The following is a 15,846-nucleotide window of genomic DNA, read 5'->3' on the forward strand; positions in this document are numbered from 1 at the left end:
GGGTTACAAAAACTTACTGTATATTATACACGTGTAAATGTATTTTCTATATATTTGCTTCTATTTGTGTACAGGTGTGTTCTATTTTTCAAGGCCTCTCCCGTTTTTGGGGAGGTTTCAGCTAGGTCGGGGATAGTGTCTTTGTTTACATGTGTAACTACGGTATTTCTTTCAAAACACAAAACTAACCTTGTGCCAAGCTTCCTACCTGCACTTTCAAGCAGTACTTGTATTATATCTTTAGCTAACCAGTATAATACTTCAGTAGACGCTGCAATAGTTCAGATTTCCAGACGGTATGTGTGAAGGAAACGGTGCCGAGCGGTCGGAGGAGGAGGAGTAGCTGTGATGGAACCTCGGGCTCTGCTGTGTGTTGATTGGTTGGCTGGAAAACCAACGACCTGCGGTTCTTAAACGTCATCTCTACATGAACTCTCCATCGCCAACAGTAGCTGCCAAGAAACCAACTAAACTTGATCTACACTGGGTTGCATTCATTTCTCATGTTTCTCATTGTTGCTACAACTGCCCCACAACGTGTTTGACTTTTTTCACTTTCACTGTAACGGCTAGCAGAAACTAATATTTGCATATATGAGCATACAGTAATGTAATGATCAGGGCGACGGCTTGAAGTTCTCCACAGCTGTGTCTCTGCTCAGGGCGGCGTTCTTCAGAGGGCGAAGGCTGAACTGAAATGATGTTTTAAGGTCCTCAGGCTCTCTGTTGGCATTATTTGATTTCATTATTGGAGTGCATTGAATATATAGATATGTTGAGGAACAGAAGCTCCACCTATTGGATCCAGGACCAGAAGGATGCATTTAAAAGAGCCTTGAAAATAGGATGGTCTAACTGTAACATAGTGACAGTCGGTCTCTAATGTTTCTTCTGAAGGACGCAGCCTCTGAATTTCCAACACAGTTTTATCTGGGTTTTCTTCTTTTTTTTTTTTAAAGGAACTGCTAAATCAGCCTGCTACAAAAAAGCCAAGATCAGACTAAACACAGTTATGTTAAAAGTTTTCAAAGGATAATTCTGGTTAATTTGGATGTTAGCCACGTTAGCAGCATCAGCAGTTTAACACCAGGAGTCTCCATCCTTTTTTTTAATTTGAAAGTTTATTCATTTCCAAATCAAATCAGATGAATAACGTTATTTAACAAGTCGTTAAACACATGTTAACATCACTGCAGACAAACATCTGTAGCTACATCTGCTGAGAAACCAGGGAGGAAGAAGCTCCTCAGTCAGCCATCAGTGACAGCTGTCAGGAATGTCACATAGATCAAATCTTTCAGTTCACTTGAAAAAAACAGGGTTCAAGTTGAAGCCACAGTTTAACTCGGTGTAGCCATGGCAACATGTTTCCTGATTGTTGGAAAAGTTAATATCTGTTCTGTTACAGAAAAGCTTACTGCATCTATCTACAGAAGATCTGATGTAAACAAACTCATTTGACTGATACATAATGATTCAGTGTTGGAGATGGGATGAATCAAGATAGAAAACACCCATTTCGCACTAGCCTGCATATGTTTAACATTAGCACTGTAGTTTTGAGCATGTAGCCTACAGTATACAGTTCGGCCTCAGAGCTACAATGACTGAAATGACTTATGCTGAATTAAAACAACTAAACCTGAATTATCCTTGAAGCTCTCACAGTGAAATCCGGGCTGCAGAGGGTAGTCGCCAAGTCCCTGCACTGATAATTGTGAAAGATCAGTGTGACGCCATTGAATCTGTTCATTGAACTGAGCTGACACCGGCTTTGTGAGTCTGATTTCTGATTCTCTCCTAAAATCACATCATTTATCTTAGAGAAACTTTGACATTTTGAATTCCACTCCGTGTTTTAGACTGTGGTGATAAAAAAAAGAGGCTTCTATGCTTTTACTTGCGTTAGCCTTGAACAGCTTGTTTGCATTGTTAGCGGCCCTCAGTAAAAGCCACAGGGCGCTGCTTGCTAAAAGCAATACACTTTGCATTTGTGAAGGACCTTGAGACAAGGAAAAATGTAACCTGCAGCGATGATGTATATTAGGAAACATCGGTGAACGTCAGCCTCCTTCCTTTTACCTCTGTCTGAAATCAAACTGATGTGTGAGGAGATGCCTTTACTGCTGTCTTTGCCTTTTCAGTTGATATTTCAGGAAAAGCTGATGAGTGTTTGAGCTACGAGGTGGGAAAATCATTCCTGGTCAGATTCTATTCAGGAAACATCAGATGGAAAAAGGCAAAAGTGGGGTGGGGGTAGTTTTCTGGGGGGGTGGCGGGGTGTTGCACCAAAGACTTGACATGCCTTTTTCACAACGAATGAATATTTTGCGGCTCCCAGTTTTCCGTCTCTTCAGCAACCCGCCAAAACCCTGCACTCCCTTCAGCACAAACAAGCTATCAATCAGCGAAGGCTTTTCCTGTCAGGATGAAGGATGTGCGGCGCCGCTCGCTTGCTCGTTTGCAGGAACCGTGATTCCTGTTTGCATGTCAGACGTACAGAGTGGAACTTATTGACATACGTGTTGTTTGAATGAGATGCTGACTGAACGTCTCCAAGGCCGAGGTTTGTTTTCTCTTCCGCTTTCATTCTGAAACATTTACGTGGGGGTGGAGAGGAATCAATGAATCGACCCTGTCCAAGCAGGGGTGTTCAGCATGGACACATCTCTCACAGCTGCCACTGACGCTAACGTGGTTGTGATATTAATTTGAAAGAGAAAAACAAGTAGTGAAACTCAGCAGGAAGAGGAATATATTTGGTTTGGTAATAATCAAAAAAAAAAAGCTAAGCTCAGAGGAAAGGACAACGTCGATCTTTACTGATATGTATTTCACTGAATCCATTTTTTTTTAGCCATCAGAAAACTGTAGCTCCTCACTCTGCTTCTCCTCATTGTCCCGGAAAAATCACGTACTGTGCGCTTACTGTATCTAAAGCGGAGGGCTCCGACTCTCCTCTCGGGTCATGTTTTTACTTTTCTATTCACAAGAGCTAAGGCACTGTCGGTGCTTATCAATACAGTCAAAGACTTGAAAAAAAAAACTGAAGAAGAGGAAAAAACAACTCTTTGCAGCATCTCAAATCTCCCATAATCCCTCTGCAAGATGGAGACGAGCTGTGTGACCCAAATCTGCCATAGCGGCATGTATGTGATTTGCATGGAGGACCTTTGGAGTCCATGCGATGCCTTCAGAACCAAGAATAGGGTGGGAAATTATCTGTGGCTGGTTGTTCCTTAAAATCAAAAATTAGTCAAAAGAGGTAAAATAAATGAAATTACATTTAAAAAAAATTTAACCTACAGTAAGTATCATGCATACACTGTCAATTTTAGGGGGTGAGGAAGTAGTGTAGGATTTGTTTTCTGTTTTCTGGGAGGGGTGGGGATGTGGGGTGGGGGGTTTCACATGGGGACACACAGTGGTTTGTTCATTGAAGCTGACTTACAATCACAATTCATATCTACCATGAAAGAACCTGACTCGAGTTGTGTTGTCGCCATAAAAATGAAGAGTTTGTACTTTGTGACTCTTAAACTTTTTATATTTGTGTTTAATATATCAATGAGTACCTCTGTTAACTTTTGTATAAGACCTATGACTATAGTATATACAAACACATGCACACATACACACACACACATAAACGTGCTCACACACATACACAAAAACACACACACACACACACACACACACACCTCCACAAAAGGGACTCCAGTCTGTCTCTGTGACAGCTAAATGTTGTATAACTTTTAATTTGTGTCTTATGAACCACATCTCTTCCTTTTGTAGTTATTGGTAAACGTTTCGATTTCCAGGTGACTTTGATTTGGTTACTCTTGTACTACTAAGCTCTGTATTTGCAAGCACTGTAAATGCGATTCTCATTGGATTCGTCCTCTGTACATTTAGTACTCTGATGTTGCTATTAATAAAATGTAAAACAACATGGGCTTTGTGCTATAGGGAGTTTGTTGGAGTGAGTCTGGGGGACGGAGAGTGATCAGGGCAAACAGCACAAAATAAAAGATTTGAATATGAATCCAAGCTTTGTGCATTTGTTTGAACTAGAGCATTTTAATCAGCAAATAATCACAATGTTAAAGAATCAGACCAATTAGATCAGTGCTACAGACTTTGATCGATGCATTTGAAGACAGCAACAGTTCATGTTGGATCCTCCATAGTCCGACCCATCTCAAGATTCATTGCACACTAGTGATGAATCATTATGGAATCACTTTTTTGAAAGAGAAAATGGCTGAAAATACACAGACATCAATTTACTTCGCTCAGATTCACTTTCAAATGGTGTATTTCATAATTTAAAGTGACTACGAGGACTTTCGGAAAGCAGAAGTGTCTTCACACTACATTTCCAATGAGCCTCTGCGAGCATGGTGAAATTCTTGGACCGGCGCAAGACGGACGAAAGCGAGAGCATTTGCCAAGAATGTTTTCACTAAAGGGATACTTCACCCAAAATCGATAATCACCAATTTTCTACTCACCGTCATGCCAGGGAAGGGTTTGGAGAACTTTTTGAGTTATCAAAACGCTTTTGGATTTCCAGGGGGTGTCCAGCTGGGCGCATGACGTCTGTCCGACTACCTATTTCGCCAACCATACATTTATTTATTTTTACGTCCATTAGTCCTACCTCCCATTTCTCCGACTTAAGAAACCCTAACCCTACACCTAACTGTTAACACTGTAGAATAACATGGGTAGTTCAAGAAATGAGCAGTCGGACTTTTGGGCGGTCGGACTGACATATGCTTCCCGGGCCGGCTGGCAACAGATTTTCATATAATGGTGCATGGCAGATAGTGCTCAATTTTGAATGATCCAAAACACACACTATGAAACATCCAAATACTGTACCTCCATACTGCTCGTCCGTACTGACCCAGTGGTTCTGGAAGCTATTTTTGATATGAGACTTGAAAACCATAATCAGAAAGTTTTAAACAAACAAAAATCTAAAAATTTGACTGACAGTGGAACATCTGCTGTTTACATTTGATGATATGATATTACAATATAATGGTACTTCACAGCACAGTTCCCTCCTTCACTGACAGAAACGAGTGTGGCACAGCGGTCTGTCTGAATAAAACGCTCCAAAATGAGCAGTGACACATTTGCAGGGGGAGCCATAAGTGCTGCAATAGCTATTTTTCTACCTGATTAAGGTGTGAAATGTCTTCTCAGCTGGCTTTTCTTCCCACCCAGAGCAGTCAACCATTAATAATAGCATTGATTAAAGCTTTGTGAGCACAGAGCCTGTTTATTATTCCCTCCACTCTGGTGCTTTTTTTTTTGCAGGGCTTAAGAATCCTGTTTAACATTCGTCCAAAGTTACAACCTCACTTCACTTTGCAGTAGCTCACAGGAAGAAGCCACTGACATGACCTGCACCTTGTGACAGCCATATTTCTTTTATTACTCATGTGCTTCATTTGTTAAGCATGTTTCATCCATTCCATTTGCATAACCTATACATCTTATATCTTACTTATATGAAAGTCGCACACGAATTTGATGCTTTGACATTGCCAGAACTAGAATTGTTTCCTTTAATTCAATGTTCCTTTGTAATTTCATCATATCTATTCCCATCCAGAAACAATAATTGTTGCAAAATAAGGGTTAGGTTAATCTTCAAATAGAAACCCGCTCACTTTAAATACAGGCCGCACCCACTCCCCTGGGTTCAACACATATAGGTAGATAATGGCATCTCTGTACATCCCCATCCACCACTGATCCAAACTGAAATATCTCAACAACCAGAGGATGTGTTGCCATCAGTCTTTGTAAAAAAAACAAAAAAAAAACAACAACCTCAAAGCTCTGCAGAACTGATATTTCATATACTGTAGCACACTTTCAAGTCAGCAGTAAATTCCTACTCAGTGTGAATCACTTTCACCTTATTTCACATTTTCTCATTCCTGTGATGCTGGAACTGGCGTTGGCGGGAGAGGAGGGAGGGGGGATTCACCATTTCCCCAGGTTTTAGTAAAATGCAATCAGTGGTGTCTGACACTGGAGCAAACAAGCAAATGGATGGAGACAGGTACTAACACCTACACACACACACACACACACACACACACACACACACACACACACACACACCCTCCCACACACACACACACAGCTGATTGCATTGATGAGACAATAAATGTTAATTTCTCCAAGCAGCCAGTTAGTGTTTTTCCATTTAACAACCCATCCTCAGATCAGAGCTAACTCTCTCTCTCTCTCTCTCTCTCTCTCTCTCTCTCTCTCTCTCTCTCTCTATCAGTCTCTGGGTTGTCGTTTCCTGTCCGTCTCGCCCGTGCTCTTCCTCTCACGCTGTCTGGGTGTTTTTGGGATCACCTGGAGATACAGTTCTCCTCTCCTGTTTGACGGATCGGCATAGGCAGAATGAGTCCTCCACTGTGCTCCCTAAAGCCCGGCTCTGTCCTCTGGGAGGCCTGCCAGGCTGCATTAGCATGAGCCCGCTTGGATTGGTCCATACTGACTGTGACAAGCCCAGAACCCCCCGCCCACACCCAAACCCACATCCCCCACCCCACCGTTTACTCCTCATACATTAAATAGAATTATCTGGCCCTGCCTACACAGACGGGCCCGATCAATGTGCTGGACTGCACATGCCAACAGCTGCCAGTGAGATACTTCAGTGTGTTGAGATTAATCCCTGCTGCAAACCTACACCTGTCACAGACTCTGCCACCGCCGAGTCAAGACAGCGCAGTCGAAGCTGATTAGCCCCTCCGTTGTCCCGTGTGGGGAGTGTAGGGCACGGAGAACGACAGAGCTCTCCTCCTCCACGAGCTGCCTCTCATGACACTGTACAGCAGTGATCACTGACCAAACTGTATCTGCAGCCTGAGGCCTCAGCCCTTATTTGGGATAACCTTCTCTGATTTACATGATGAGCTGAAGTCCAGCAGTGAAATGAATGAATGAACTGTCACAAATTCACAACACATCACACTCTCAATTCTAACTAAACGTTGCATTTCATTCCTGAAGAAAATAAAGTCCTGTGGCCTATTTTGCATTTTTATGAGGAAATCAGACAAAGAATGAATTTTTCCCATCTGCAGTGAGCAAATCATATTTAAGCGCCACTCTTGACTGCTTTGATTTTTCACTGAAGTTGTAAAGTCATACTGCTCATGATGACATTTACCATTTTTCAGCATTTGTTACAAACAGTTTTTGTTGTCACATAGAAAAAAGTCTGTTAATAATTGTTTTCAATTGCTCTCCAGATCTACTAGGAAACTTTTAAAGATCTACCAGTAGATCACCATCGAGAGGTTGGCGACCACCTACTGTAGGCCATGATGGAGGTGATTTCACTATCCAGGTGTGGAAACTGTTGATGTGAAGATCACATAAACCCCGCTGCTTCCTGAATGAAATCGGCAGCTCTTCTACCTTCCATTTGTGCTGGAAAAAATTGCCACTTTGCCTGCTTCATGTCGTAAATGGGAATGAACTGTGTGTGTTGCCTGGCCTCACATCACAACACAAGACAAATAAGAGCGAGCAACATTCAATCCGCCTCAGCTGCTAAATCCACAGGACCAAGATCCTGAGGATCTTCTTCTCTTTGTGTCACCCTGGTATCCTTCTCAGAGAAGGCATTCAGAGGAGAAACCAACGTCTAATCAACAGACAGATCCTGTCCTGATCCTGGCAAGTACAGTCTGATCATGCAACATATACACAGACTCACTGAACAGCTGCTTTTTTGTGTTTCTTCCTCGACAAGGACAAATTCACAGGCACGAGGGCAAAACAAGCTAAAATCTATTCAAACTGTTTCCATGCAGAAAAAGTAAAGACTGAACAAGAGTTATAGTCTTATTTAACATAGTGTCATACACACACACACACACACACACACACAAACGTTTAGAAGCTGCATTATGAAATCTAATAAGCAGCGTTGGACCTTCCTGTGTCGGCTGCCCTGGTTTCACCTGATGGATTGATCATGACGTTAAACACTGAAAACTAACATGACAGACAGTTTGTTTCCTGCCTTCAAATGTCAGTGTTTGTTCATTTCAGCTCGATCATCCCGTAACCAAGTGGATATCATTGTTACCATGACAACAAAGGTCCCTCAACCTTTAACCATGTAGTTATCTTATCCCAACCTATCACAATGTTTATCTCTGACCCAAACCAAGGTGTTTCAGTGCCTGTTCCTAAAATGCCTTTATTTCTGAGAGGGTTGTCCTCCTATGTCAACCTGCTGGCAAAAATCCAATCCAATCTAATGTAACAGAGGAGTCATAGTGATGGGGTCAGCGTGGAGGGTGCAAACAAAATACAAATAGACCCTGATGCTGTCAGATTTAAACTGTAACAGTGTTTTCAATATTTTAATCAACATATTGAAAGTGAATGTGCATTCTGTATTAATGTTTGATGAAACAAATACATAAAAATTAAATGTAAGCAGCATCAGTTTTCCTACAACCTGTATTTTACCATATACAAATGTAATACATGTACATATATTGAATTTCCATATACAGCACATTGTATATGTGCATATAAAATAAGCACATATGTAAAAGTTAGTTTATAGTGTAGCAAAAGTTAAAGTTGGGTGGAACAATTTCACATAATGACATTTATGTCTACCTCATACAAATATGTCTATAACTTACACCATTATTTATGTAAATGTTACATATTCATCCCATGCTTGTCAGTATAGAATGGAAGAATGTGTGAATGTATGTTGGTTTGGTTAAATTGAATATACATCAATATGTGATATATGAAAATGATGTGTATTCAATTCATATGTTACATTCATATAGAAATTCTACCATGGCTGTATCTCTATATTATACAGCATAGGGTGTGTTTATGTGATAATAACATAGGTGACTTGATAGGGACGTACTGTACAGTATCTGTCATATATTGCATTTCTGTGTGGGTTATGATGCTAATTAATTCAGATGAGACGATGAGAATTGGACATCAGTATCAGATCAGTATCAGTTATCATGAATAGTAAACAACTCCTCAGCTACATGACAGTTTATGAAATAAACTAATAATTTGATTCAGAGATGGAGTCTTAATTCATATATGACTGATTGACAGTTTTGATTGACAGGTGTCAGAATCAGCTTGATGGCTGTTGCTGCTGCTTCCCTCTCCTCTCACATCACGTCTCAGGAGCTTTCATCCTCCTTTCTCAGACCACTTTCTGGATTTTCTGCCCGCTGGTAAATCCAAATCCCAGCTTCAAAATGTCCCTTCGAAAAAACCTGGAGGTGACGTCACGGATGCTAACTCCATCGTTTTTTCCCCCAATCTGTGATTAGAACTTAATCCTCCAACTGAGACCGGAAAGATATTTTACAACCCTGGTAATGAGCTAAAAAAGGACAAGGAGCAGCACAATATTACACAGTGCTTATAGTCAAATGCCACACTGAAAAAACACACTCATCCTTAGCGCCCCCAGTAATGCATTGTTGAGTCTGCAAATGGCAAAACATTTTCGGGTGACAGACTAACTTAATGTCTGTCACTTAGAGGAGCTGTGCGATGCCAGAGGGTGAACGGGCCCAAAAAGAGAGAGGGGAGAACAGATTCTGGAATAAGGACATTCACCATTTCTATAACAAACAAATGACAATTTAATTCCTCCACAAACTGGATAGAAAAGGCTCCAAAACAGGTCAAAACCCAGAGCCTGGAGTTGCCAGAGGTGATTTGTGGTGATGTAATCCCGCTAAAATAGCTCCTCATTAGCACCTCTGAAGCAGGTCGTATGATTAATCGTCACCAAAGATTTACAATCCAATTAGAGAGTGTCTGGGTGTGGAACAAATGACTCACCTTTGAGGGAAACACATCAGCGACAGACCCAAATGGGCTTTTTTGGGGGGGCCGGTTTTGGTGCCTGAGGCTGATTGATGCTGTAGCGGATGGGCAATGTCTCGGGGACGGCGGATGTTTGTCAGATCCACAGGCCATCACTCTGCCTGCTGGGCGGCTTGTCATCCAAACATGGCAAGTCAGTGGATTCGCAGTTTATTCTTGACATCAAACATTTTGTTGAAGTGATTTTACATTACATTCTGTCAGAGACCAGCAGAGGAAAAATTGGGACTCGGTCGGAGCAGCGCTTGTCAATGCACGCGTACACGACGTGTGCCTGGGAATGCGTTTCTCTGGGAATGACTAATTTAGCAGCGAGTGTTGCTCCGCTCTCCAGCCTAGCCTGAAGTTTTAATCCCCACATTTGCATGGCTAAACATAGATCAGCCTCCACACATCCGCACTGGATATCGACTCGAGGAACAGAAAGGCTTGTTTTGACTGCACGTTGAAAATGTTGATTAAACATTCATGAGCTCTCCTGCTTCTCTGTCTCCACGGCAGCCTCTCAAACGCTACCTGTATATGATCCAGTCAGACAGTATGTGCACAAGTTCCCAACTGAAGTGAAACAACTTGGGATTTTTTTTTTTTTTTATCCTCCTGTCTGTCGGGCCAGGCCACTCTCTGTTCCAAAGAGTGATTCAATTCTGTGCAAATGGGCCTCTCCAAGAGCTCCTTTGCTGAGTTTAAGGAGAGAGCTCACAGATGCGGAACGGATGCAATAACCGCCGACTCGCTGCCTGATAGAATAGCTTTATCACACACTACTTGCGCTGTTGAGCTGGGGTATTCTATCTTTCTGGTATTTTCACACACATACACACACACACACACACACACACACACACAAAAATACTCCACCACATACAAAAATGCCAAATAAGAAACAGTGATATACATAGCAATGAAAATACTGTTAGATTTGGCGCAGCCATCTTTTCTGGGAGTCGATATATACAGTCACTTCAATGTAATTAAGCAAGAGGAAAGCTCTCTCTCTCTCTCTCTCTCTCTCTCTCTCTCCTGTGTGTGTGTGTGTGGCTGGTAATAGTAGCTGACAGTGAACACGTCCCAGCTGCCGCCCAACCCTCCTGTTTGGCAGAGCTTCATGTCTGAAGGTGCCTCAGTTCTTGGCTGAGAACGAGGTCGACGCTGCTGGAGAAATCACTGTGAGTTCGATGTCTGTAGAAATAAAGGGATGTAGGATCCCAACATCTGTAAACATGTAAATGTATCAACAAGCCCATACATTTTTTTTTTTTTTTTTTAAATGCATCGATGCATACTTTTTCCAACCCATCACATATTTACACTTTCCTTTGGTCATTAGAGCTCATTTAGATAAAAACATGGCCAAATTTTGAGTTTAAAAAAATGCAATAGTTTTAATGATCATAGACTGAGCAATGTCAAAATTTAGTCAGGATACTTTTTAAAACAATTTCAATAGTGTGGCACTTGCCCCATTGTAACAAAGACCACATCAAACTCCTACAATTCACTGAAAACAGGTATGAGTTAGTTTCTGATATAATTTGACACACATTAGACTGTGAGCTACTGTAAATGAGGACTGGACCAACACAATAGATCAGTGACCAGTTTTTGAGTGAACTTACAACAACTGACAGCAACACCTGAAACAATGCAAAGGTGAAATTAAATTAATTGCACACATTGTTTAGCAGCCATTTAACTGGGGGATGTGCTAACTCAGCAAGCTTTGAGCAATGTTTGGCCTCAGGATGTTTCTGAACATGACTGTACCTCTTCATCTTTAACCTCTTCTACAGAGCTGGTCATTGAAAGCAAAGTCAAACAGTGCGTTTGAGACATTCAATAGCGCTCTCAGGAATGTGACCTCACTCTGAGCCTTACACATGATCTGAACTATTCTGAATGACTATTAACAATCCGGAGTGATGCAGGTATGAAGCCTGTCAGTGCAGGTGATGTCGGCCTGCACCACTTGAAATGAAAGGGGCATAAAATGATCACCGTCCCTGTGATATCTTAAGTGTGGAGCTGCCAATAGCAAATAAGCAAAGGAGGATCACCGGGGTTATTAGAAGTCATAAGAGGTTATAGGAAGAAAAAAAAAGCCCCGTGCCTGTAATATTCCTTACACACCACTTGACTTTTTGGCCTGACGGTGAAGGCCAAGGAAAAGGTCAAAAAGAGTCAAAATAAGGGTTAAAAAAACATACAGGCTATGGTAAATAGTGCTTCTGTTAGATAATATGTTGCTTCAGGTTTTCTTGATTCCAGCTCGTACAACAGCAAAACAGATATCCAACTTTTGACATTAGTGAAATCAAACCATGCTAAAATCCAAGGCTACTGAATTTTGATTTCAGCACTTAACAGCTACGATGACTTGGCTGACTGATAAGCTTCACAGACAGAAATTAAATGAAAATATCCAGCATACCACATATGCGTAATACTGTCAGATATGCTACAATTTATAAATAGAGTGGATATACAGTATTCCTATAAATAAAGGTAAAAAATAAGAAATAAAAAAAAGTGTACAAGGTGAAAAACTGCAAACAAACATTGTAATATGACACAACACTGAAGGAGAGGTTTCAGTATTACACGTGGTGTATTATAAACCTAATGTTACACATCACAGAGAAGAATACAGATGTTTGTTTTTTTTATTTTGAAATAAACTTGTAAATGTTGCACTTAAGTCTGAAAAAGCCAATGTATGTGAAGTGCCTTGTTGGCTTTAATGTTGAATGTCCCTGGTAACATTTGATGATGTATGAAGGAGCTGATGAACTGCACATCAACTAGTGTTGTGTTGGAAGCTGAACATTTTCCTGGTCTAGAGTTATAAACATGTAATGACACCTTCATCCTCAGGCAGCGACAACAACTCAGAAATGAACAGTGGTTGGTTCACCGTGGTGAGAGGTATAGAAATGCCAGTTGTGTTGACGCCCGAGGGAGAGGCTGCGTGATGTTACGCTTTCTTTCTTTTTTTTATTTGGCTCATAAATGACGATGAGAGTAAATATTCTGTGATATATCTGTAATGTGTGTAATTTAGACAGAAGGCTGTTGTTTTTTCATTCTGTTTCATTTCCACGTTGCCTTCCATTCTCGCACACACACACAACTGTCAGACATGTTGGTAGCAGTTAGCAGAAGCTCATGGGAACTAAGGGAAGTCGCCTCCTGTGGGTATTGATTTTTCTCCCTGTGAATGTTAAATGTTTATCAAAAGAGTTGAGCAGTGGTAGGAGAGGCAGGTGGGGGGGGGGCTTCTCTTACTGAATGCTGCTCTGCCACCACCACCCTACCCTTCCTCTTCCTCCCCCTCCCTCCACCACTTCATTCTCTCCCTTTGAGCGAACACAGATTGACTTTTACGATTGCCAGGATCCGCCTTTTCCCATCTATCTCCGGGGTGCGGCTTCCTTTCCTCATCGCTCTGCTGTCCCTTCCCTTCACACAGGACCTTGATTACCTCCTCTCAGCCCAGTGGCTCTGAATGGCTGGACCAGCGGGTCAGGAGTCCAACTAACAATACAGGGAGCAGGGGAGAGAATGGGGCTGACGGAGAGAGAGCTCCGGCTAGAGTGACTGTCCGCCATCTGTGACTTGTTTTCTTTCAGCTGATATAAGATGACTTCTTTCTCTCTGGCTGAGTTCCCTTTCAACCAGGCAGAAGAAGATCAAAGAGGCAGGAGTGACAGTGAGAGTAAAACTCAGTCTTGGATTCGACTTAAGAGTTTTTACAGAACACAAGTTATACATGTCTCTTACTTCATTATTTAATCTTCTCTGTCTGTATTTAAGCAGACAGGTCAGGACAGCAGATCTGCCTGCATCTCATGGTGTCACCCGTTTATTCCATGAGCTGAAAATAGGTCGTCAAGCAAGTAAAAGACACATGAATGCACTGCATGTTTTGCAGGATCGATGTTTCAACTCAATGACAATGTGCTGGCCGTTTATCTTTCTTTTTAAAGAACACATTTAACCCTAGTTTCAACTGGATGGGTTAAACGAGATCAAAGCAGGTTGTGGTGTTAATATTTTACAGAGAGCGGGGTAGAAAAATTGCACTTTGCTATGAGCTGAGAGCTTTTATGTCGGCTCCGTTCATTGTAACATTTGCTCCTGATGAGAAACACAGCCACTGGGGGATGATGGAATTAAGCAAACTGAACTTATTGATGCAACATATTTATAACATTGCATGTGTGTGTCAGCAATTAAGACGATGGAAGGGATAGAGTGGAAGAGGGGGGAGGAAGAGTATGTCATGTGACAATGCCAAAGCTACAAAAGTCAGGAAAACAGAGAATTTAGAGGTTTTATGATCAGTATTGTTTTAAAAGGTTTTACATAGATGACAATTGGTGGTGGTCACACACTCACTGGCTCTGGCGGGCGGGGGTGGCAATGGCGTAAGGGTCTGTTGAGAGAGGGAGAATGTAAACCTGATTGTTTGCTGTAGCTTCAATTTGCAGATGTCCCCTCAACACCTCATATGTGGACTGTCAGATATGCTACAAATCACAAATGTTCCCGAAACACCAGACTGCCGGCTATGCTATAAATTGTAGATGATCCCTAAACACATCATATGAAGGCTGTCAGGCATGCTACAAATTACAGATGTTTCTTAAACACATCACTTGCAGACTGCCAGCCATGCTACAACTTAACAATGTTCCTTACATAGCTCATGGAGACTGTCAAATATGCTACAATTTACCGATAGTTCTTAAACACGTCATGTGCAGAATGGCAGCTATGCTCTAAATTGCAGATGTTCCTCAGTAGATGCTAATTACAGATGGTCCATAAACACCCATTTGAAACTGAATCTATAACCCTGATTTGTTCTGGCCTTTTGACAAATGTATTTATTTAACTACTATTTTGATAAGTCAGGTCAGTTTCTCTTGTTCATTATTGTTTCTCCATGTTTGGGGCTTCTGATTTCAACACTTCCTGTTTGCTCCGTTTTTGTTTTTAATTTCAACAACATCTAATCATTGTCTGTGGGTGACTACAAGTAAAATGGTCCCTGTGTATAAACTGAAAACATTGTGTCTGATGGGGTGTAATTCTGCCGACAGCGCTGAGTTTGTCACTGGGGTTTATAGTTGTCATTGCAAAAATCTGCCATTATGAGGGCCCATCGGCAGCCCCCGAACATTTGCCCGGCTCGCCTCTCCTGACAGCGTGCCTCTAATGACTGCGCAGTAAATACTCAAACAAGATACACAAGTGTATCTTGTGTGTAAGAGTGACAATTTTTTTCTGTCACTCGACTGCATGTCTCTGAGAGCAATTATTTCACTGCGTATCATGTTTCATTATGAAATTAATTTGCTCCGTCTGACATATTCCCATCCAGATGCTAATTGCCTGCAGGCAACAGATGAGGTGGCACGCTGTGATTATAATCACAGATAAGTTGGAGATTTTCATATTTTGCAGACAGTGTCCCGCCGGCTTGACCTTTCTGCTGTTTTCATGGGACTGCCCTGTTTATGATCAATACAGCCGCTGCCCTTCTGAGGATCGAACCCTGTGCTCTGAATCCTTTATGTCTCCCACCGTCTCCTACTGCATGATAATTACACTGTGCCTGGCTCCAGCAGTTACTGTAGGTTCAGTGGGTGTTCGACGGCTCAGTGTGAAAACCTCTCAGATCATGGCTTCAAAACATCTCCATTGTTTTTATGGTATATGAGAAATGTACACATGTTGTACTGTGGACGCTCTTATTAACTGGGCACCAGCTGTGATCAGCCAATCATTACACAAGATTTGATCATGATGAAAAAATATGTCTCAAGATCTCAGCCTGAGTCGACCTTGACTATAGAACTACAGAAACATATATAAAGGTAAGGACCAGATGGC

Source organism: Trachurus japonicus, chromosome 7 (assembly GCF_045865225.1).
Source record: "Trachurus japonicus isolate A0001 chromosome 7, Traja_1.0".
Taxonomy (NCBI): domain Eukaryota; kingdom Metazoa; phylum Chordata; class Actinopteri; order Carangiformes; family Carangidae; genus Trachurus; species Trachurus japonicus.